Source organism: Carettochelys insculpta, chromosome 2 (genome assembly GCF_033958435.1).
Source record: "Carettochelys insculpta isolate YL-2023 chromosome 2, ASM3395843v1, whole genome shotgun sequence".
In the NCBI taxonomy this organism is placed as follows: domain Eukaryota; kingdom Metazoa; phylum Chordata; order Testudines; family Carettochelyidae; genus Carettochelys; species Carettochelys insculpta.
The window spans coordinates 274064345-274089074 of record NC_134138.1 but is presented as its reverse complement, the minus strand read 5'-3'; the positions used below and the strand labels follow the sequence as shown (position 1 = coordinate 274089074).

The 24730-nt window shown below is 44.5% G+C and overlaps 1 protein-coding gene across 9 annotated transcripts in view; it reads right to left on the bottom strand.

The window, feature by feature from the left end:
* The window catches only part of MAP4 (microtubule associated protein 4), a 285144-nt gene extending 279238 nt beyond the window's left edge, over positions 1 to 5906 (bottom strand). For 5 of the 9 annotated variants that reach the window (XM_074985217.1, XM_074985216.1, XM_074985223.1 and 2 more), the window contains exon 1: positions 5757 to 5905. The gene's annotated coding sequence lies outside the window, so the exon portion shown is untranslated. Of the gene's footprint in view, positions 1 to 5756 lie in introns of all 9 variants that reach the window. The other 4 variants (XM_074985219.1, XM_074985222.1, XM_074985224.1 and 1 more) reach the window with 2 other exon arrangements.
* Positions 5907 to 24730: the final 18824 nt, after the last annotated feature.

Here is a 24730-nt window from a genome sequence, read left to right as displayed (position 1 = left end):
CTAGAGAAAAAAAAAAGATACACAAATCTGTTTAAACCAAGAATTTGCCAGCCTGAAGCCATTTTAAGACAGGATACAGATTAAGATTAATATTTTGAAAAGATACTTAGATTCTTGAGTTACTGGCATTCAGATTATCAACTGACTTTTTTTAAATGCGTGGTGTTAACTTTTCACAGCTGCATTCAGTATGATCAATAAAAATAAAATTCTTTTTTAAAAAAAACTGACTGAAGTGTGTTGTTTTCATTTCACATTTTTTCAGTTTATCATTTTTTTCCCTTTAAATAAAACACTACTTAACAAAACTAACACTTAAATTGACCTACTGGTGTCGCTAAAACCAGAGGGCAAATGGTTTTCTTCAAACCAATCTTAAAACTGAACTATTTGGCTCTCTTACAAAAATGGCTGCATATATAGACTGCATTCATGCATCTAAACCAAAACTACAGGTTGAACCTCTCAAATACAGCACTTTCTTATCCAGGAATAACTAAAATCATACTGGATTATGGGTATCTGGATGACCACTTATCATGGGCGTGACCAAGTTTGCCACGGGGCCCATAAAGTTTTTTTTTTACAGCCACCAGTCCTGGCTCTCAGTGTTCTGTGCTGTTATTTAGCTGTAATTTACCCCAAATGCCTTCCAAGAGCCCATTAAACAGTGAAATGTTAGTAACGTCCTTGAAAATAATGACCTCCTGTCATCCAGCAAATTCTCTGATGCGGCATGAGTCACGTCCCAAGGGAGCCAGACGAGAGAGGTTCAACCTGTAGTTGCAAAATGTCAGTGACAATTTAGACCAGTATTGTGCAGGTCTCAGGTTGTCCACTCTGTCTGCTCCCTTTCCCCACACCTCTGCCACAATGGAGACCTGCACATCCTATTCCACCTCCTCCCTCACAGCAATTCCAGAGAGCCATGATTTGCAGCATTCAAGCTCTGGGAAGGATGGGAGGAGCGAGGATGGAGCATGAATCAGCGGATTCTTGGCACTCCAAAAGAGCTGGGAGGGAGGGGAGGAGGAGGAGGAATAGGAAATAAGCTCCAGTGTACAAGAGACATAGGGAACGGGAGCAGACAGAGTGTGTGCAAGTCACAGATGGAACCCCCAGAGCTGAGGTGAGCAAAGTGTGGGACCGGTCCCCTCAGGGGGCATGAAATTTCCGCAATTGGTTGCTGGGTCTCATGCTCATCCACCTCATTTAAAATGTCAAAATTCTCCTTTTTTTTTTTTCTAGATGTGTATTCACATTTATATACTGATTAATAAAGTTTTGACATTCTACATAGTAATTTTCTTACACATAAGGAAAGGGGATTTTTTTATATAAACATAGCCAAAATTTCTGTCAGTTTGGGACAGAAACTAGACAGGTTGAAGGGCCCAGCTAATTGCAGGGACCAAAGTGGGGCCCAACGTAAAAAATTTACTCACCTCTGCCCCAGAGGGCTGCAGGCTGCCCACCACTGCCAATCATGAGGACCACTGAGACAAAGGACAGGTGACTCAAGCAGCCCACACAATCTTGTTTGCCTATCACTGGTTTAGACTATAGGAAAGTAAGCCATTGTAGTCCACTTACTGGCCTCTCTCCTTTATCCGACTGTAAGTCTATAATGAACATTTGCACTCACAGGAACAAAGTGACTACAACAATTAATTTACCAACACAAACTGAAGTCACACAATTTTCTGTTAAAATAGGTCTTTGGGTAGACCACTAGAGTTTCATGCAATAAGGGGCACACCCTGAGATGGTAAGCATCTGCACCTCCACCCATGGAGAAGTGCTCAAAACTCCTTAATTCATACCCAGCACGAGTCTGAACTATGCAGGTTAATGATAAGATCCAGTAACTATTACCATTAACGAAATATCAAGTAAAAATCAGACTTCAGAGCTCCAGAGTAGATTATATAAATAAGTGTATTTAAAAAAATGCTTTCTGTTTCTCCTACGAGACCAAAGTGACTCAATCATTCTCTAATGCTGTTTGGCGGGGGAGCACACTGTGCTCAGAGTGAGTACTGACTATCCTGACCTTCATCAGTCTTAGACATTTCAGGGATTGGAAGAAATAATGGCCATTAATTTTATATTTCCACTGAAGACAGTTTAGGAGATACATATTAACTGAGATAATTAAGTCATAATATCAATGCCATTCGGCTTTTGAAGCAGTATATCAGATTCTAAACTATCCTGACATCATTTATCATAACAAAATCTGATTGTTTATTTCCAAGGAAAACGAAAATACATGATAGCTTAATTAAACTTCTGTTATAATAGCACTAATTTAAATTGAAAAATCCTTCTGGCCTGAAGTGATTAGAACACAGAAACAGGGAACCTTCATTGTCTCTCTAGATGTGTGGGTAACTGAGACTTTCTAGAACAATCATAAAAGTACTCATTTATTTTATAAATTATCCGAGTAATTTTAATCACAAAAAAAAGTTATTGTAAACTTTATATTCTGATCCACCAAGTAGCCATTGGTATTATGGCTTACAAAATTACTAAAATTTACGACTTGGCAACAAGCAACAATAAATCAAGGGGATTTTGATTTTTCATATAAGAGAAAGCTATTCTGTAAAGTAAATGAAAATAAGATGGTAATACCCCAAAATGTTACACCAGCATACACTAAGTGGAACATTTAAGCCAAAAATTCCTTTCCTGTTCATTAACAATTGTAAAATCTTTCAAATCATCAATCAGCATAATACTCAAAGCAGTATGAAACAAAAGGGAAACTAAGGGCAGGTCCACACTACAGGGGAAGGTCAAATTAAAGACCACAATTTAGGTAAGTTAATTACATCAGTACTGTCTCCAGTAAGGGAGATTGAGGGGAGCATGCGCTAACATCGACTTCCCTTACTCCAGGGGAGAGAAATACTAGCACTGACAAAGGCACCCTGTAAGTTCAATTTAGAAGGTCCCTTCTAAACCCGGTAAATTGAACTCCTTCAAAGATCAACTGTGGCAGGATCAATTTTTCCTCTAGTGAAGACATAGCCTAAGAGTATGTCTACACGGCAATTAAAAACCCCACAGCTAGTCCCTTTTGACCTCAGGCTGTAAAACTGTGATGGAGGCATTCAAGCTGAAGCTCACAATCTGAATCTGCTGAATACCAGCCACAGGTATTTAACTGAAGCATAGACACACCTTAAGGCTGTACCACACACAGTTACTTGCTGGTCACTGCAAGAGCAAGATGAGAGGAGGGAAAAAGAAGAGGTCACTATTCCCCCAACGTTAAGTCTTATAGGAAAAAAATAATATTTGGGGGTTTTCAACACTGAAAATACATTGTATAGATCTTTTTAGACACTGTGTTCAATATTACTTTCCTTTTCACAGGAACGATAAAATTTCTGCTGCGTGCACAATACTGGTATCCAGAAGTATTCCCTTAAAAACCTCTTAAGAAGAAAACTACAAACAAACTGAGCTTTCTCTTGCTAGAAAAGGGGACCAAGGTGTTCTTCCACAGGAGCTTAGACACCCCATAAGCAGAATCAAAGTGAAATGAAGAATACTGCAATAGCGATGGAGTTTTAAGGTTGAGGAAGGTTTATTAGGAAAGTTGAGCTAAAACCTGAATTCAGATTTAATATCAGGGAATGATTTTGACAAAAAAAAAGAAACTGAATGTTGCAATGACAAAGCATATTTTTAGATGCAGAATTCACCTAATGAAGAATGCATTTATTCAGAGTGGACTTTTTGTATGCTACAATTCCATGGCACTTGTTTCTAAACTTACCAGTGACAATACTATTCAGTGTCATAGCAAACATTTTAATACTTGAATATGACAACTGTTCCTTCTAAATCAATGTGCTCAGTTTGAAACTGGGCCTAATTTATATAAATAGCTTGGCTTTTGAATCTCTATGCTGATGACTGGACAGTGTTACCATATAGGCCTAGCGTCTGCTGTATGCACTCAGCTTACCACACCCATCTCATCAAGCTGCAAGCAGACAGCAGCTCTGCAAATGCTTATCCTTGCTGTATTACTGAATTACAGCACAAATATCCCCTGATGCAATGCCACAACTATCCTTGTAAAGTAGGGAAGGAAACTAGCCAACTAAGAGTATAGCAAGGAAACAGAAGGGACCACATTACAAAAAGCTTCAAGAGGAACAGATAAGAAGCCCAGGTACAGGTAATACTGTGTGTTAGACAAACACACATGTATGTCTGAGAGAGAAAGGGGATTTCATGAAAATTTTATTTAAAATAGAACTGCACAAAAAGCAAAGATTTCACTAGTAACACAGCCTCTTCCCTCCAATGCAACAAAGCCTTTGCCAGCAACTCCCACTTCCTCTGGGATAACCCTGACAAAAATCACACACCTCCCTCACCCATGACAGCTGCTGCAGGATGTTCCTCCTCCCTCTTTCATTTTGCATATCCTGTCACTTTTGTGTGCACCAATTATTATATGCAAGCACACTGCCTGCTACAAAATATTAGCTACCACAAATTAAATTGCAACCACTGGAACACGGTGGGGTTACTGGAGAATATTCTGCCCCCTCACCATACTAGGATTTATAAATCAATTTCTATTCCCATAAAAGGCATAAAATGCTGCATAACCCTTAATTTGGAGAAAAATGAATTATACGAGGTTGGGGGAAGCGAGACTAAGGGGAAGTTTGGGAGAGTCAGAGCTCTTAAGTGAGATTTTTGGCAAGTTCTGTCTGGGGAAATTTTGATTATACATATTCAAATGTGCCCTCCCCTGAGTAGAAATGCCCTTAATCCTATAGCAAAAATGTGTGGCCCCAGCTCTGTTCCTCTCTTTACCAAATAATCCCAAGGCTAAACCCAGATAAGAGCCTCCTGTCCCCAGGAATCAGCACAGACTGGGAGAAGTAAAGGATCTGGTTAGGTCAGAGGAGTCCTGAAAAACCCCTTACACACTGACAGACAGCCTCTCCCAGCAGACAGAAACCTGCCTGAGGGACGGAAAATGACGCCAGCTCCTGGGAAGTCAAAGAAAGAGGGGTATCATCCCCCATCCTCGCCGGGTGTGTAACCTTCACTTCACCCCCTCCTTCCACTCTGCTGGTAATATCTTCCCTTGCTGCCCCAGCAGATCGTGGAAGAAATAAGTAAGCCTAAGTCTCACACCCACCTCAACAGTAGATCCAACTCCGGCTAGACACTCCTCCCACAGGCTCATAGCATCCCCCCTGCCCCTCCCCAGGCTGAACACTACCCTCCTCGCCCCGGACCCTTCCCCCTCACCACTGCCCCCAATCCCCTCCCCTCCTCACTCTCAGGATTCCGCCCCCCACAACTCCCCCCAAGGCCCCACCCGACCCTTCCCCCCTCGGGGCCCCGCCCTATCCCTTCCCTCTCTCGCCCCCAAGACCCCACCCCCCTCAAGGCAAGGCCCCACCCGACCCTTCTCCCACCTCGGGGCCGCATCCTCCCCGCTGCCCTCTCCCCCCAAGGCCCCACTCAGGGCCGCGCCCTGCCCGCTGCCTTCCTACAGGGCCGTGCGCCACCTTAGTTACTGCCCCCAAGGGCTCCTCGCAGAGTCCAGCAGCCCCTCCCGAGCTCCGCTCTCCAGTCCCAGCTCCCGCACACACAGGGCCCCAAGAGCCCATCCCGCCACGGCTGGCCCACGCCCCCGGGTCCCCTCACACACTCCCTGCCCCGTGGACCCCACCAGCCCGCTCCGTCTGACTCCCCGAGGCTCCTACCCAGGCGGGTGACGGTTGTGAGCTGCTTTCGCCGCCGGGACGGAGCCGCCTGGTGAGTGTCACTCTCCCTGCGGGCCCGGCCGGGAGGGGGAGGGAACGTGTGGTTCTAAGGCACCCGCAGCTCGGCTGCTGCCGACCTCTGCCTGAGCAGTGAAACTCGCTGACAGACAGGGCGGGACCTCCGCGCTCAGCCAATCCGTGCGCAGCGCGCTCGCTCTCGACCAATCGCGGCGAGCGCGGGAGGCGGAAGGTGAGGCCCGCCGCGGGAGGGGTTGAAGCGTCCCTGCGACAACTGGGCAGCCCGGTGGGGTGGGGTGAGGTGCGGCGTGCAGCCCGCGGGGAGTGGGTGGGCCTTGTCAGGAAGGCCCTTGAGCTAGGCCTGGGGAGAGGTTTCATGAGGGAGGAGTCTGCGAGCGGAGGGATCTGGGGAGATGAGGCTGGGCCGAGTGGGGAGATTTGCTGGTAGTTACTCTGGGATGAGCCCTCGTGTGGACACTGTTGTATGGTGACAAGAGAGTGTGTGTGCCTGTTAGCAACGTAAAGCCCTCGCGCCTGAGCTCGCCAGGTGTAAGGTGTTTGACCAGAGTAGCCTGCTGGTCGCTCTGGGCAGCAGTGCTGCCTGGGGCTGACTGGTTCCCTGCCTGGCTCCATGCCGCTCCCCGGCAGTGACACCATGTCGCTCTGACTCCTGGGCCTAGGGGCAGCCACAGGGACTCTGCACGCTGCCTCCGTTCTGAGTACTGGCTCCACAGCTACCATTGGCCAGAACCGCAGATTATGGGAGCTGTGGGGGCAACGCCAGAGGGCGGGGGAATGTGCAAAGCCTCCTAGCTGCACCTCCGCCTGGGAGCTGGCAGAGCATATTGCCACTCCCATGAGCTGCCAGAATCCACACATCTCATCCACTTTTCTATCCCAACCACCTGCCACAGTCCTGAGTCCTCTCCTGCACTCAAACTCTTTTCCCGGAGCTCACATCCCAGCCCAGAGCTCCCTTCACATTCTGAACGCCTTATTTCTGGCCCTATCTCAAAGCCTGCACACTGCTCCAGAGCCCCTTGGGGCCCTGCCCTCCTCATCTCCAGGGCCTTGCCTCCACCTTGCACTGCTGCCTCAGCCTGGTGCCCTCTATCAGACTCCCAAACCCTCATCTCCACCTCTCAGAGTCCCCTCCAGCACCCTAAACCCCTCATCCAGGACCCATCCCAGAGACCAAACCCACTCCTGCACCAAAACCCACTGCTCCACCCTGGTTAATGTGAGTGAGTGAGGGTGGGGGGAGTGTATGAACAGAGGCAGGGCCACAGAGAAGGGACAGAGCAGGGGCAGGCCGCCTGGAAGCAATGGGTTGAGGGAAGGGGAAGGGTCTTCAGTTCTGTGTGATTAGAAGATTGATGACTTTACCCCAACGAAGAGCAGTAGAGTGTCAGCAGAAGAGCGTTTCATGCCAACAAAGTGCTGTCTACATCAGCACTTTTTATTGTTATAACTTTTGTCTGTTTTTTTTCCCCACATTCCTAACCAAAACAAGCTTTAACAGCAAATGTGCTGTGCAGACGTAGGCCGTGTCTACACTAGCCCCAAACTTCGAAATGGCCACGCAAATGGCCATTTCGAAGTTTACTAAGGAAGCGCTGAAATGCATATTCAGCGCTTCGTTAGCATGCGGGTGGCCGCGGCACTTCGAAATTGACGCGCCTCGCCGCCGCGCGGCTCATCCCGACGGGGCTTCTTTTCGAAAGGACCCCGCCTGCTTCAAAGTCCCCTTACTCCCATCAGCTCATCAGCTCCCATGAGCTGATGGGAATAAGGGGACTTCAAAGTAGGCAGGGTCCTTTCAAAAAGGAGCCCCGTCGGGACGAGCCACGCGGCGGCGAGGCGCATCAATTTCGAAGTGCCGCGGCCACCCGCATGCTAATGAAGCGCTGAATATGCATTTCAGCGCTTCATTAGTAAACTTCGAAATGGCCATTTGCGTGGCCATTTCAAAGTTTGGGGCTAGTGTAGACGTAGCCATGGACTTATAATGGTATAGATTATTCCCTTTGCAAACTCAAAAAAGCTATACCAGTATAAGCATGTTTATACCAGTATAACTTCATCCACAAAAAGAGCTATTAGCATGCTGGGCTCGGTAAAGTGAGAAAACTTTCTGGTGTAGACAAGCTGTCAGGTCCCCGGGTTTTGAGAAGATGGGAGGGGAAGCAAGAACAGAGGCCATGGGGATATAGAGGCAGAGTAAGACTACTACTTGCCGAGGTTGTCAAAGCACTGTCCCTTCCTGAGGTAGTTGTCCTAGGAAATCCACAAGAGTGCTCAGTATATACACCAGTTGTCTGATTTTATAGGTTCAGGTTCATCCCTAATATCATAAGGTTTTTCTGTACATCAAAGTTGGCAACATGAGGACAGAGAGAGATCTGAGCGGCTTAAGGATATGTGGATGGAAGGTGAGAGAAGATGATGGCTAGGGTGTCTGGTGAGACTGTGAGCAGAGGAACTGGGCAGTGGTTTCACTAGTAGAAAAGAAGAATGAGCAATCTCTCAGAGGCTACAAAACTCATCAAGCATGCACACTAAAAATGCATTCTGTCAACAGTAACTCAACAGAATGCAGCACTTTTGTCGACAACTTCTGCCTCTCCCCTCCCCCGCTCCCCCGAAGGCAGAACACCTTTCTCGACAGAATCTGTCGACAAATAAACATGTGGATGCTCTGGATGGCCCTCTATTGGAAAGACAAGGCTTCCAGGTCACCCGAGCAGCCCTGTCAGCTGTGCTGCTGGTCTGGCCGCTCTCTGTTGACAGAGTGGATCGACAGAGCAATCCTCTTTAGTGTGTGGCTGTAATCTGTCAACAGAAGTTTTGTCAGAAGGTATCTTCAGCAGTAACTTCTGTCAACAGATTGCTGTATTGTAGACCTAGCCAGAGAGTATAGATAACTGAAGACATCTGTCAGGGAAAAAGGATTGTGGCTGGTGGGCCTCATCATCATTCTGGTATTAAAGGACAGGAAAGAGGTATTTCTTATTGAAATGGCTGGCACCAAATTTGAGGCAGGGAGGAGGTCCTCTTTTACCATCAGGATGGCTTAATGACAGTTTATTGTTGTGAGTCATTGCCAAGCCTGTCAGTGCTAGAAGTGCGAGCCTCCACCCATTGGAGAACAAGGGTACAGGCAATTAAATTACTGTCAACTAAATTAAAGACAGCAAATCCAAAACTGATAAAAGGAAATACTTTTTCACCTTGCTTAGTTAGGCTGTGGAACTCATTGCCACAGAAAGTTATTAAGGCCAAAAACCTAGCAAGATTCAAAAAGGGACAGGTGGAAGGAAGCAAGGAATAACCAGAGTTACTGTACTTAATTATAACAAAAGTTTGGAAGGGATATTAAACTTCATGTGTCAAGGTGTAAGCTAATCTTTACAAGCATTTCACAAAGTCTAAACACATTGTCATAAACTTAGTATTTTTTAAAATACATGTTAAGAAAGGTAAGCCAGTCTGGTTTCCAGGTACCTCTTGGTCAGTGTTCATCAGTTGAGGCCTGAGGCCTTGGCATGAGCTGGCACCTGGTCTGCAAGTATTGCAGCCATCAATAGGATTTTCCCTACCCCAGCAACTTCATTTGCTCCATTTCTAAATCCTTATTAACCTCACTGGTCTACAGTTCCCACCAGCTCTGCTCCTCTCCATCCCTATCTCCCTCCTCTTACCATCAGTGCATATCCAGATCCCACAATCCCATCCTCCTCTGATGATATGTGACCCAAGAGAGGCCCTCCAAACATCCCCACCCATACCCACTTGCACATGTAACCCCAACCCCATTCAGTCATTCTCTCATCCCTGGCTAACTTGGTACTCATTACTCTCTGCTTCCCCACTAACATCTCTCATTTTTTTCTATCTCTGGGATATCCATCTCGAAAAATATCTCAGCCATCCATGACCCCTTTGTATCTCACTCCCTCCAGCTCCTGGCTCTCTCAGACATCTGGGTTCCTTTGTCTGACACTGCTTCTGCAGCTGCCTTCTCTGATGGAGGTATTGCCTTCTCTCATACATGCTCTCTGTATCACTTTGTCATGGGGGCACTGCATTTCTCTTCTCCCATTTTCTTACACTTCTTTCTTCCATATCTGTACATCAGCTAGAACAATGGAGTCTTGATCTACATCTAGGTCATATATGCTATGGTAATACGAATAATTAATATTAAAATAAATCTCTTAGTTCAGTTGTCTTAAGCCCTGACACATCAGAGATCACCATGATGTCTATCGTGGGTAGCGGATTATCTTGTATCTGCCTATAGCAGGGGTCTTGCCCCGCCATTGAGATATCTACTTGCTGCTGTCAGACAGGAAGGAGTCTGGACTCACTGAACCTTGGATCTGATTTATTATGACAATTCCTATATTCCAGTATAAAGCCTGTTTTAAGTGAGATCAGAATCAAGTCTGCAGGAGGAACAAGCTCCCTCTTCCTGGGTACCAAGCATTGTGCCTTGCTTTCATCACAGCCATTTCTTCCATCTTCCTGTCCATCACTAGTCTAAGCTCTGATGCTCTCTTCTTCATCTTAGGCTTGATCAGATTGGGGAAGGAAGAGAAATGAAAAGCTGAAACAAACCCAATCCCTGATTCTGCTTCTGCAGGGCTCAACTTGCACAAAGTTCCTTGCAGAAGCAGTGCCTAAGGGAGTTCTCACCAGCCCCAAGAATCCTTTGCTTCCTCCTCTCTCACCAAACTGCCACGTTCCTTTCTAGTAATGGTCTGTCTAATTTAGGCTGGAAGCTCCTTGGGGCACAGAGACATCACCCAGTCATTTGTCTTCAGCACGTTCTGTATGCCAGTCAGGCTATAGAAACAGCAAAACATAGCAAGCGATTAGCAATCATTTTTGAGACGTATATTTAACACTGTCAAGGAGAAATGGCTAATGGTGTTTTTAAGAGACAGTTATGTAGAGCTGAAAACATGATGGAAAATCAACTTTCTCCTCCACTTGGTAGTTCCCAGAGAATAAGTTATTGAAAGGCAAATTCCTTAATCTCTAGATATAAATCAACATAAAGAGCAAAATTGCTAAGGACAAAGAATATCATGTAGGCATGCACTGCACATTTCCTTATTTAAGGAAACATGGGCCCTCCAGCTGTTGCTGTATTTGTGAAAGGTAACTCAAGGCTACACATAAACTACCCAACACAAACAGCAGCATAAAAGAGAATTAATTTAAAGTCAGGACTCATAGCATTTGACTGTAAAGAGACCCTTTGAGCCTGATCCCTGATTTCAGATTGGGTCAAATTAAAGTTGAGGGTGTTGACCACTGGGCAGGTTTGGACTCAGTGTTACTCCAGAGCTCACAGGTGATTTATATGTTAATGGCTGAAGCCAAACTTTTAATTGGAAAATGACCTTTCAGAGGCAGTTCCACACTCACTAAATCAATTGGTTCCTGCTATAGAATGTTCCTGCTTGGAGTGGACCTTTACCAACATGTGTTGTGTGAACAGTTGCTCTTGTGGTCCTTTTTGGCCTGTCACATGACCCAGATGAATGAACCTAAACTACATGCTCCCTGGCACAGGGAGGGCTTGTTTAATCTGCTGGGCCCTGGGAAGACAGTTGGAGCCATCTCAGGATATTAAACAAAGAAGTGAACTAATAGTTCTGGGTTCTTGTACAGGAAGGTCACATAGGAAGCAAAGATAGAACACTAGGGAGGTTTGATTTAAAGTAGGGTCTCCAGAAGCAGTACTAAAACAGAGAGAAAGGGAAAAAGGACCACTCAAGCAGGACAGCCCTAGCCCAGCACATCCATCCTCCCCAGAAACTCGAGTGTCCTGGGTACATCTCTTCCCAATATACAACCTCAGACAGCCACCCAGGAGAACCCATGCCAGGTTTTACTAGCTCACAGTGGGTCAGAGCTATGTAAATTTGAGTCATGCTGTGCAGATGAGAACAATACAGCTCTTAGTTCTATATTTTCATAACAAATCTCAATGCCCTCTAATCAAGAATAAACCTATTGTAATCTGTAAATGTATGCTGAGGTATGGAATCTTCTCAGTCCTGCTTCTTCTAAAATAATAAAACTCCAGTGGGAGCAAGATAGAACCCAATGGAATTAGCATGCCCTAATCTGTTGAACGTTACTATACTGTTCAATTGTGGGTGCTGTCATGGTATGTGGAGTTACGTCATTTGACTTGGTACCACACAACATTTTGATTAAAAAAACTAGAATACACAATTAACATGACACACATTAAATGTATTGAAAAACTAGCTAACTGGAAGGTCTCAAATGTAATTCTAAATAGGGAAACATCATTAAGTGCATATGTTTCAAGAGGGGTCATGCAGGGATGATGCTATTTAATGTTGTTATTAGTAATCTGGAAGAGAACATAAAAATCACTACTGAGAAAGTTTGCCGATGACATAGATTGGGTGAGTAGCAAATAAAGAAGAGGACAGTTCACTGACACACTGACCTGCATCACTCCATAAGCTAGTCCAAATGAACAGCATGTGTGTTTTAATACAAGTCAAATCTCTCTCATCTGGCATCCTCAGGACCTGACCAGTGTCAAATGAGAGAATTTGCTGGACTATGGGAGGTCAGTATTGTCTAGCACATTACCAACACTTCCACTGCTCACTTAGCTCTCAGAAGACATTTAAGGGTAAATTACAGCTAAATGACAGCACAAAACACTGACAGCCAGGACTGGTAGCCGTAAACAAATTTTATGGAACCACAGAAAACTTGGCCACACCCAGAATAAGTGGTCGTCTGTGTGACTAAAATCATGCTGGATTATGGATGTTGCTGGACAGGAGAGTTCTAGGTTAGAGAAGTTCAACCTGCATGGGAAATTTAAAGTTATGTACATAGGAACAAAGAACATAAACCAGTCTGGTGCACTTGGGGATTCTGTCGTGAGAAGCAGTGATTCTGAAGAGGACTTTGAGAAGAATATGAGTTCTCAATGTGACATAGTGATTAGAAGGACTTATGCAATCCTTAGATTTTTCAGGGAAACATTGAGTAGGCGTAGAAAGATAATGTTACTTACATATCTGTGTGACATAGTGGTCCATTAGTGGCTCACTACTCTGTATCGACATTCTTATCAGGCTTAACTTACTCCTACAGATTATCACAAAATGTTAGACGTATCTAGAAGTTGTCATAAAATATCAATGGAAAATGAATAACTCACTGATCATTCATATTCTTTTATGATGTATGTAGGGGGTATATTGTGAGTTCTGGAGACACACTATAAATATGGTTGACAATCAGTGCATAAGCCCTTTGACAAAAAAATTCTTCAAGCAGTAGGGCCACTGGATGATTGAGAAGCTAAGAAAGCACTCAGAGATGATAAGGCCATTGCAGAGACACTAAATGAATTCTTTCCTTTAGTCTTCACGGCTGAGGATTTTAGGGAGATTCCTAAGCCTGTGCCGTTATTTTTAGGTGACACATCTGAGGAGTTGTCCACGATTGAACTGTCATTAGAGGGGGTTTTGGAACAAATTGATCTGCTTAATAGTAATGAGTCACCAGGACCAGATGACATTCACCCAAGAGTTCTGAAAGAACTCAAATCTGAAATTGCAGAACTATTAACCATGGTTTGTAATTTACCCTTTAAATATTGACTGGAAGATAACTGATGTGACACCAATATTTAAAAAAGGCTCTAGAAGTGATCCTGGCAATTACAGACCAGTAAGTGTAATGTCAGCACCTGATAAATTAGTTGAAACTATAGTAAAGAATAAAATTGTCAGACATGTAGAAGAAGATAACTTGTTGGGGAAAAGTCAACATGGTTTCTATAAAGGGAAATCATGCCTTACTAGTCCACTAGAATTCTCTGAGGAGGTAAATAAGCATGTGGACAAGAGGGATCCAGTGGATATAGTGTACTTAGATTTCCGGAAAGCCTTTGATAAGGTCCCTCACCAAATAAAGTACATTGTCATGGGATAAGAGGAAAGGCCCTCTCATGGATTGAAAACTGGTTAATAGACAGGAAACAAAAGGTAGGAATAAACAATAAATTTTCAGAATGGATGGAGGTAACTAGTGGTGTCCCCCAATGGTCTGTACTGGGATCAGTGCTGTTCAACCTATTTATAAATGACCTGGAAAAAGGGGTAAACAGTGAGGTGGCAAAATTTGCTGGTGATACTAAACTGCTCAAGATAGTTAAGAACAAAGCAGACTGTGACGAGCTTCAAAAAGATGTCACAAAAGTGATTGGCCAATAAAATAGCAAATGAATTTTAATGTTGATAAATGTAAAGTAATGCAGATTGGAAAAAATAATCCCAACTACACATACAAAATTATGGGGACTAATTTACCTCTAACCACTCGAGAAGTCTTGGAGTCATTGTGGCTACTTCTCTGAAAATATCTACTCAATGTGCTGCAGCAGTCAAAAAGGCAAACAGAATGCTAGGAAACATTAAGAAAAAGGATAGCAAATACGACAGAGAATATCTTATTGCCTCTATAAAAATCCATTGTATACTCACATCTTGACTATTGCATACAGATGTGTTCGCCTTGTCTCAAAAAAGATGTATTGGCATTGGAAAAGGTTCAGAAAAGGGAACCAAAATTATGAGGGATTTAGAACAGGTGCCATATGAAGAAAGATTTAAAAGACTGGGAATTTTCAGTTTAGAAAAAAAAAAGATGAAGGGGTGTTATGATAGAGGTATATAAAATTGTGACTGGTATGGAAAAAGTGAATAAGGAAAAGTTATTTACTTGTTCCCGTAACAAAAGCACTAGTGGTCACCAAGGCTGTGTTTACACAAGCCCCCTCCTTTTGGAAGGGGCATGTTAGTGAGGGAGTTCGAAATATGCTAATGAGGTGCTTCCATGAATATGCAGTGCCTCATTAGCATATCGTTATCCACAGCAATTCAAAAGTCACGCTTTTGAATCGCATGCCACCCATGAAGCCAGGAGCCTTTCAAAACATACCCCTAGTCTTCGAAAGCCCCTTCTTCCCATTTATTTTGGGAAGAAGAGGCTATCAAAGACTGGGGGGTTGTTTTGAAAGGCCTCCAGCTACACAGGTGGCGTGCGATTTGAAAGCGGCACTTTTGAATCACTGCGGCTGCCGTTATGGTAATGAGGCACTGCATATTCATGGAGGGGGCTCATGTAGGCACAGCCTAAATAAAATTAATGGGCAGCAAGTTTCAAACTAACAAAAGGAAGTTTTTCTTCACACAGCGGATGGTCGGCCTGTGGAACTCCTGGCCAGAGGAGGCTGTGAAGTCCAAGACTTACCAGGTTCAAAAATGAACTAGATAAATTCATGGAGGTTCGGTCCCTCGATGGGTATTAGCGAGGATGGGTAGGAATGGTGTCCCTAGCCTCTGTTTGTCAGAGGCTGGGAACAGATGTCAGGAGAGGGATTGCTTTCATGATTACCTGTCCTGTTCAATCCCTCAGGCATTTACCTCTGTGGGAAAGCATGATACGGGGGTAGATGGTGTGATGGGGTTCTGGGGTCCCCCAAGCTCTGCACCCTGTCCGCAGGCAGGAGAGTCTCTTACTCAGCAGGAGAACAGCGGGTTTATTAGCCGATAGGACACAGCATCGTAGAGAGGAGTCAGTACAGCAGGCAGAGACAGCCAGTCCCATCCATGTTGAGGAGAGGAGGCCCCGAGGGGCCCCCAGAGCTGGGGCCTGGCCCCCTCCTTTGTCTCGCTCTCCCTCAGCCCAGACTAACTGCTTTCAACTCCCAGTTCCAATTTAAACCCCTCAGGCTCCACCTCCTCCTTTGTCTGCAGTACAAAGGTGTTACCTGGTTGTCAGGGTTACCCTCAGCAGGAGCCCCACACCCTCTGTGAGCCACACACACACACACACAGGTATCCCCCACTTCATCACAGATGGACCTTTGGTCTGATCTCGTGTGGCCATTCTTCTGTCCTTATTTGTTTTTCCTTCGAGTTTGGTCATTAGGCTGAGGCAGTTAAGATCCATATACATACTAAGGTTAAAAAAAAGCTATCAAGCAGGGAAGAAGAGAGCATGACAGCTACACCGTAGCAAGACTCCACATTTCTGCTACTGAAGCTGTTCATTTTGGGTAGCCATTGGACCAGAAAGACAAAATTGACTAGTGGTTAGGGCACTCACAGAGGTGCGAGACCCAGAATATCCCTGCTCCAGTGACAATTCAACTGATATAACTGAAACCACTTCAGCAGCAGTGAGGGAGGGAGCCCTGCCTCAGAAGACCCCACAGCCAAACAGGACTGATGAGAGACTTCGAGACCCTGTGGGAAGCTGGCTCTGGGCCCCCTGGAAGGAAGGAGTAGGGCCTCAGGTGGAGAAGTCCCAAATTACAGAATATGCCTGAGCAGAGGAGATCCAAGATTTCTACCACAGGCAGTTCCAGCCTCTCTCCAGGCTTCCTGGGCTGCCATGGGGCTCCAGCACTATGCTCCTGGAGCTGCCACAGGGGCTCTGGCAAGTGGGGGCTCTGGCCCCAGCCCTGTGCTGTAGCGGGGTCTCTGGTGGGGTCTCCCACCCCGCAATGTGGCAGGGGCTCCGCGATGGGGGCTCCGGCCTCTTCCTGTGCTGCAGAGGGGTGGGATGGGCTCTGGCTGTGGCTGCAGACCCTGGCCTATGGATGTGGGTCCAGCCACAGCTCCGGGACTCTCTGCATGGGGAGAACTGGGGCAGGGCTGAGCTCTCACCTCACATGCCGAGGTAAAATTGGCTTGTGTACCACTCGTGGCACATGTGCTGGGGGTTGCTGACCTCAGAGCGAGAAAGACAAGGCACCTTGGCCTTCTATGGTTCTGCCTGAAAGAAAGTCAGGTATGGTTGGAAAGAAAAATAAATCGGTGAGAAAACTACCTTGAGCAAAGTTGTATAATTTACATTGGGCCTTACCCCACTGAAAATGTTTTCACATTTTTTTCACTTAAGTATTTTCTACCTTTACTCCTTTCACTTGGAATTGTAAGGATGAGGCCTTTTCCTGGAGCCCAAGGGTGAGGAACCCCCAGCCTGTGGTCCAAATCCGGAACCCCAAGCCTCGCGGGCCAGATCAGGCATGCCAGGGTTGGATCTGGCCCACAGGCTCTGCAGGGAGCAGGAAGAGGGCAGGAAGTCTAGGCTTCGCATGCTACTATTCCTCCTCCCACTCCCCCAGCTGGGACAATGGTAGGCGCTGCATGCAGAGAGACTTCCCCACTGCTCTGATTGGCAGGAATTACGGCCAATCAAAATGGGGAGGCACAGTGCCTGGCCGTTGTGGGAGAAAAAGTTCCCTGGTGAGGCTTTTCTGCCTCTGTTGCCATTTCTCCAGCTGGGGGAAGGAGAAGCACCAGATGAAGCACTGCATGGAGGCTTCAGGATTCTGGCCAATCAGAGTAGTGGAGGGTGATACCTCAGAGCCAGAGAGAGCACAGAGTCATGTGCATGTGGGGGTACTACCCAGGTAAGCTGCACCCCTGTCACCCACACCCTGCACTCCTCGACCATTCCTATACCTCCTCGTGTCCAGGGCCTCAAACTACCTCTGTTGCATTGCAAGAGAAGTATTTAAAGTGCTCATAGGGAGAGTACAGGGGTTTAAGACTAAGCAAATGCCTAGTCATTTGGGAACTGATTTATATCCAAGTTTGGAATTTTATGTTTTAACTCCACTATGAAGCCTCTAGGGGTTCCATGCCAGTCCCAAACCTGGATAAAGGAGGAGGGTTGGTCAGATGAGTGTCGATGCACTGATCATAAAACAACAATACAAATGAAATCTGGTGACAATATGACTGACTGATAAAAGATGCTGGTTTGGATGTCACCTGGATAAACAAGGTCCTTGATACCAATCAAGTGATCAGGCTACTGCAAGAAAATTACAACTAACTCATATACTATCAATCAGAACATGGAATGTCCGAACGCTGTGGGTGACTGGAAAGTTGGAGCTGCTTTGAATCACAGGAGAAATGATAAAATATGCAGAGAAAGTATGATTCACAAGCCTGTCAGGCAGCACTTTAATGGAGTGGGCCATTCTGTTAATGACCTGAAAGTCTGTGTTTTACTGAAAAGGAACTTTAAGAATTGCCTACAAAGAGAGAGTGCCGAGCTCTCTTTTATATTCAAATTCGACACATTAACACGTGGTTTGAACCAGGATGCCAATTACCTGGGCCATTATATGGACTCTTCTACATACTTTGTTTTATCTGACTCTTGACTTCTCCACCTCCTACCGCCCCTCTTCTCTCTTGATTTGCCTACCTTCATTACAATTTTTCTGATTTGTCAACCTTGATAACTATTTTTGGTTCTCTGTACCTTAAACATTCAGTCTGTTCGTGTATGGCTACGGTCTGAAGAAGTGGGTCTATCCCACAAAAGCTCACCACCCAGTAAATTATTTTGCTAGTCTTTTAAGTGCTACAGGACTGCTTTTTTGTTTTGATAGTATATAGACTAACATGGCTATCTCTCTGTTACTATTCAACAGGAGGAACAAAGGTAATTGGTTTCAGCAGACATCTTTTGCTTCAGCCAAATAAAAAATGAGAGGGCACATCAATGGTTAAAACATACCTTTTTAGATGAAAGGTCAATTTAAGGAAAAGGAGGGACAGTGTATCTTGTTAAAGAGCACAACTGCTTGGTTAATAATAGCAGTGAGCTCAGCATATGCTCCCAGTTAACTGTGTATGGGTATGGGGAAAGAAAAATCAACGATAATAAAATATTGCAAGCTGTGGAGAAGGGCAATTATACTAGGAGGAAATTTCAGTGGTTCCTTATTGTAACAGATCTGATTTAAAAAAAGGACAAAACAGCTAGGGAACAGGTGACATATTCATCTTTGTATATCAACAATTAAATGCCTCAGATTGATGGAAAAAGTGTCACTCAGAGGAGAGATTGTACATTCATATACTGGGATAGATTTTATGTTAATCTCTAAATCCTTATTGAAGCAGGCAAGATCTGCAGAAACTGGGACTTTTAAATGATCAAATCATATACTGGAAGCACTATTTGCTAGAAGGGTGATCTTTGGGATCTAATGATCACCTTTTTAAAAAATTAATTCTTTGCTTCTCCCAGACAAAGATAGGATGACATTATTCAAGTGTAACAGAGCCCTTAGTGGGCCAGATGGCCAAGTAGTTAGCATCACTGCCCAAAAAACTCACAACAATCCAAACCATCATCTGAAGCTGAGCCCAGTATAGAGTCCTGTCCCTCAGGGAAACTTCTCTAGCACTTTGATCAAGAATCTTTCACATAACTGTCTCCTCCTTACTCACCTCTAAGTTGCATTGCTCCTTTTTCAGCCAAGTCTCCACCTGACACATGCTCTGCAGGCAGGGAGGGGCAGGGCTACTGGTCTCAGTGACATACCTGACTTAAACCATTGTACTCCGAGTGGGGCATAGGTAATTTACAAGTCTCCTCCATGTCACTCTGTCTCGGGACAAAACTTTTATCTGACTCCAGGAGTATCCCAGTTGTTTTCCTTCAGTCTCAGTAGATCTTCTCCACATTGTCCAAGGTCTCCCTCTTTTGCGTTTTCCTTGCAAGTTCCATTTGACAGTGTGACGGACTATGCTAGGTGATGGTTTTCTGAGAATGTGGCCTAGCCATCCCCACTTTCTTCTCTTGATTGGAACATCAAGTGGTTCTTGTCCCACTCTGTACTAAAGCTTCTCATTTGTGATAAAGTCTTGCCATTTGATTTGAGGATGTACCCCATCTGTTTCTGAATGTCTATAGCTTGTGACTTGAAGACATTTTAATATGCCGGGACTTGCATCCATATAAGAGCATATGCTTCACATTTGCATTGAAGAGCTGCAGCTTCATCTTGGCAGCTATTATTTGTGAACTCCATATGGGATGAAGAGTCTTGATTGCAGCTGTTGCTTTCCCTGTCCTGATACTGATATCCTTGTCTGTTCCTCCATCTCTGCCCATAATACTCCCCAAGTAGGTGAACATGTTCCACATTTTCCAGGTCATCCCCTCCCAGTGTGATGGTGGTAGTGTTGTACTGGTTGATCCTCATTGTCTTGGTCTTTCCGTTGTTAATGCTCAGTCCAGTCATTGAGGCAGTCTTGTCTAGTGTTGCAACCTTTTCTTCCATGCTTTCATGTCGGCGTGAAAGGAGGGCGAGATCATCAACAAAATCAATGTTCTCTAGCTGTTTGAAAAGTGTACTTTAATGCCCTCCAGTCCATGTTGGGGTTTGTGTACCCCATCATACAAGTACTTTCAAATTAATGCTAAAGATCCTCCGAAGAGAGAGCTTCTCTGGGAGGCAGGTAATGCAGTATTTAGCAGTCAACTGATAAGCAGAGCTTCTCAGCTGAAAAAAAGAAAGCTCAGAAAATAGGAGTTAAACTACAAGAAATTAATAAAATCAAAGGTGAAATAATTTAAAGGGACACAAATGCACCACACTGCTCCACTCACTAAAAGAAACAAACAGCTAGGAGAAATATGTGCTACTTTTGCTGTTTATTATAAAACCCTCTGTACTACAGATGCTCTGAGCTCTCTGGATTTATTAAAAATATCTGGAAGTAGCAGGCTTCCCCGTGATATATAAAGTTAGTTAAAGTTTCCTTATCAAAGAAGGAACAGGAAAAAAAAATGTTATGTCTAATAGCTAATATGAACAGAGGTAAAATGCCAGGACCTGATGTCAGTCCAGATTAATTTTTCAAACAATTTAAAGATTTAAAAAGAAGTTAAGAGATATGGTCAACTCTTTCATATCCATTAGCCTCAGGACCAGGAGGTTGCTGGATATTCAAATATTCTGGATGATAGAGGCATACCTAGCAATGCACAACACTAAATAAAACCAAGATTAGATATTAAGAAACAACAGTGGTGGTACTATACACTGTAAACTTATACTGTATTTGCTGTATTTATTTGTATTTACTTTAATTATTCTGTACTTATGGAAAATGTAACTGAAATTTACTTACGGTTAAAATGCTGGTTATTTGTGAGTTCTGGATTATAGATGCTGGATATGGAAGAGTTTACTGTACATTTAAAATAATACAATTCTGTTAGAAAAGGCACTTCCACAATCTATGAAGGAAGCTGCTGCCATTTCCCCTGAAGTTGAAAGAGACCTTCTCTCATGCAGCTCTTGTAGGGTATGTCTACACTAGAGAATTATTCCAGAATAGTTTATTCTGGAGTTATTATTCCAAAATAAGCTATTCCAGAATAATGTGTATAAACTACAGGGAAGCCCCAAAATAAGCAAAACCTATTCTAAAACAGTGTGTCCACGCATAACAGAGCCTATTTCAGATTAGAGCCCCAGAAGCAGTGCTTCCAGGGGCTCTGATTTGAGATACTGTGTCTACACAGCAACATTATTTTGGAATAAGCCATTCTGGAATACCTTATTTCAAAATACACAGCCCATGTTCTGAAATATCTGTTTTGGAATAGATGCTATTCCTTGTAGAATGAGGTTTACTAAATTCAGCGTAAGCGTTGTGTAGATGCTCATAAAGTTATTTCAAAATAGCAGCTGTTATTCCAAAATAACTGTGCTGTATAGACACAGCTGTAGGCATTGGCAGTTACCTGGGTCTGATCCCCTCCCCTTTTATCTCTGCCTTGTCATTTCCTGAACCATCCTATTGAATGCTGAATCCAGCAGGCAAAGACCCCTGCCTCTGGTACTAGAGATAGGAACAGAGCAGGGTGTCATGGAAGCACAGCCCATTCAGCACTCAGATACATGCATTTAATGACTCTGAATAGGTAAGCACCTAGAGCCAGCAGGCTGGAGCTAAGAACAGGGACCGGCTCTGCAGGAGAGGATTGGCAGCTGCAGAGTGAGTGTGGGGCAGATTCAGTACACCCTGCCCTGCCACAGGATGTTTTCACCAGCCGCCAGTAAGGCTTACAGGCAAAATCAAGATATAAAAATTTTAGCAAAAATACTAGCTAATCCATTGCAGTCCATGCTTTCCATTTATATTAACCCAAATCAAACTGAATTAATTAAGAATAAACAAATTTTAGCTAGTAGTTATAGAGTACATGGAATTATTCATAGCACCAGCTCAAAAAGAGACCCATGTCTTGGCTATAACTTGGCACAAAGAGAGCTCTGGGTGCAAATGTTTTGTCCCAGATGTAAGCGGGGTCTGAATGAACTCTCCCCAGCAGCTAGTTCAGAATGGAGAGAGACTGCAGGAACAAATTCTGTGCAGGTGTCTAGCAAGCCAAAGTTGTGTAGTTCCTAGTGATCTGCTTTGTCTGCTGTTGGGTTACAAATCACATTCGTTCTGAATACAGGGGTAGTAGCATGTTGCTATCAATGTTATTGTCTTCGTTGTATGACTAAAGGGGAGCACAACTGTGCTGAGCTTTTTGTGATTGAAGAGTGATGCTCAGCTGAAAGGAACTCACTAAGCCAAGGCTCAAATGCCAGGCCCCTGTGGCAATAAGAGATGTAGGGACAGAGGTGCTTACCTTTGGTTTGGCAAACAGCTTTCCTAGAAAAAAAATAGTCCACATATAACACAGCTGGAAAAGGATTTGGATAGACAAATGACTCCAGAAGCATGGGCTTTGATCTGGAAAAAAGAATCAGCAACCTCTGTCTGTAGCACAAGGGAAGCCAATTTCTTTAAGATTTAGTTGTACCCTACACTAGCCAAGGTAATAACACAGTGAGATTGAATTGGGGTACATGTTGAAATTGTGATGAAAGAGGAGATCTGAAGAAAGTACAATAGTTGAATCTTTATTACCAGATGATTCTTTTCCATTCAGAGGTACCAAGAGGGTCACCAGTGGTCACAATTAAGAATGGATAGCTCATCTGCTGTCAGCTACTTGGCTACTATTGGTAGCCTTCCCCTGGAAAAGAAACAATAGCTCAAAACTAAAGGTGTAGTCAGACAGGGTGAGAATATCCTATCCAGAGTGGAGTGAGTGCACCTGTGAGTAAGTCTGCCAAACTGTCCTTGCTCTCAGAGCTGTATGGCCTAATATCTAGCATCAATAAAGAAGCCCTGGCTCCCAGAGTCATAAGGCCTAGCAACCAGAGTCAATATGGCTGCCCCCTCTTGTGGGTCTGAGTGGCCCAGATGTCAGTCAGAAAAGAGGGCCACCACCTAGGGGTGGATGAGGGCCAGGAAAGGGGGTCCTAGGCCCTCCTTACTCCACCAGGCCCCAGCCCAGCACCCTATCAGTGGCAAGGATCTCTGCCATCAAATCAGCAGGGATCCAAACTGGAATGTGCTGACTGTTCCCAGGCATACAGCTAATGCTTCTTCCTGCCTTACTTCCTCCCTTGCCCCTTGTGTCAAGCACGGGGTATCTTTAGGTATTTCAGGCTCTTCAGGGCAGATGGCTCCCAGCAATCCTGGGTTCTCTCAGACCTCTACCAATGTCTGGTTCTCCACTCGGGCCTTAAGGTGTCTGGTTGCCCCTGTCAGCATCTCTGGCAAGTCTCAGGCTGGAGCCTGCAGGAAGCACCCATTCTCAGTTGTCCACCAGGAGTGAGCTGATCCGGTCCCTTTTATACCACACTTGGAGCATGCCCAGCAGGGTTAAAGGAGTGTGGGTTTCACAGTCCCCCACAATGCTGAGTTAAACCTTTTGCAACCAGTGCGAGGTGAGCACACCCTCTCATCCATGATTCCAAAAATATGGGTTGCTATTGTTGTGATGGAACAACCAATGGATCAATTACATAGCCCACTAATCAGACAAAGTAGGCATCCTTCAGTATGCATAGACTATGGATGGCGCCCTTTATAGTTTCAATTGAGGACTTCATTTACAGCGTCTACTGTGACTATGAAGACCCACACGAGAGTGACAGTCCTTGCTGCATCTCTTGCAGATGTGGTGGGTGTCTGGCAAGTCCTTAGTGTGCTTTCTGTGCGCTTGCTTCTCCTCTGCTAGCTGTCTGATCCTCATCTTGCCCTTCTGAAGGCCCTTGTGTAACCCCTGCCTCCATCTGCTGCGGTCGTCTGCTAGTTCTTCCCAGCCGCCCTCGAGCAAGCTAGAATCCCAACCATGCACACCCTCCTCAGGCAGCGTCAGCTCCGCTGGCTTGGCCACGTCCACAGGATGGAGGATGGAAGGCTTCCAAAAGACATGCTGTACGGTGAGCTAGCCTCTGGCAAAAGACCTCCCGGATGCCCCCAGTTGCGCTACAAAACCAGACAAAGGACAAATAGATACTTAGGCATTTGATTACTACTCATTCAACACTCAGATTAAGTGAATTGATTGCAAAAAATAAAAACTCATTTCACCTACCCAATTTTTTTGTTAATATTCAGGTAGATAGACATGCCTAACTTTGAGCAGAGTCAGTATTTTCTCTTAATTTAATAAAATTATCAGAGACAACATGGCCTGGGTAATGTAAAAAAGGTTCTTTCTATAGACTGTGGCAGCCCCGTGATTAAACAGAGAGATCTGATTATTATATTACTGCAGAACAATTATCTACAAAAAAAAATGAACTCCCTCTTACAATGCCACATCTTCCTTCTGATGTCTACCTGGCAATGATTTGCAAACTCATTAAAACTTCCTAAATAAATCAACACATGTATCTTCAGCTAATGGCTTTTATGTTAATACCATTTATATTTTACAAGAGTCTGCACTATAGTATTTTTACTATTGTTTTATTGTAGTAATATGAAGTATTGAAAATTCATAGATGATGTTACCCAGAGCTGTCATCTGGTAAAAGACCTATTGTAGGATTTTGGTGGCCAGGTTAAAATTGGTGAGGTATGCCAGCAGAAAAAGGATTAGTCTCCAATATGTTTCTTGGGGGCAGATATGGTAGATGAAGCAGACTTAAAGCTGGGGCTGAATCTACACATGGGATGGCTCTACACGTGCCCCTTCCT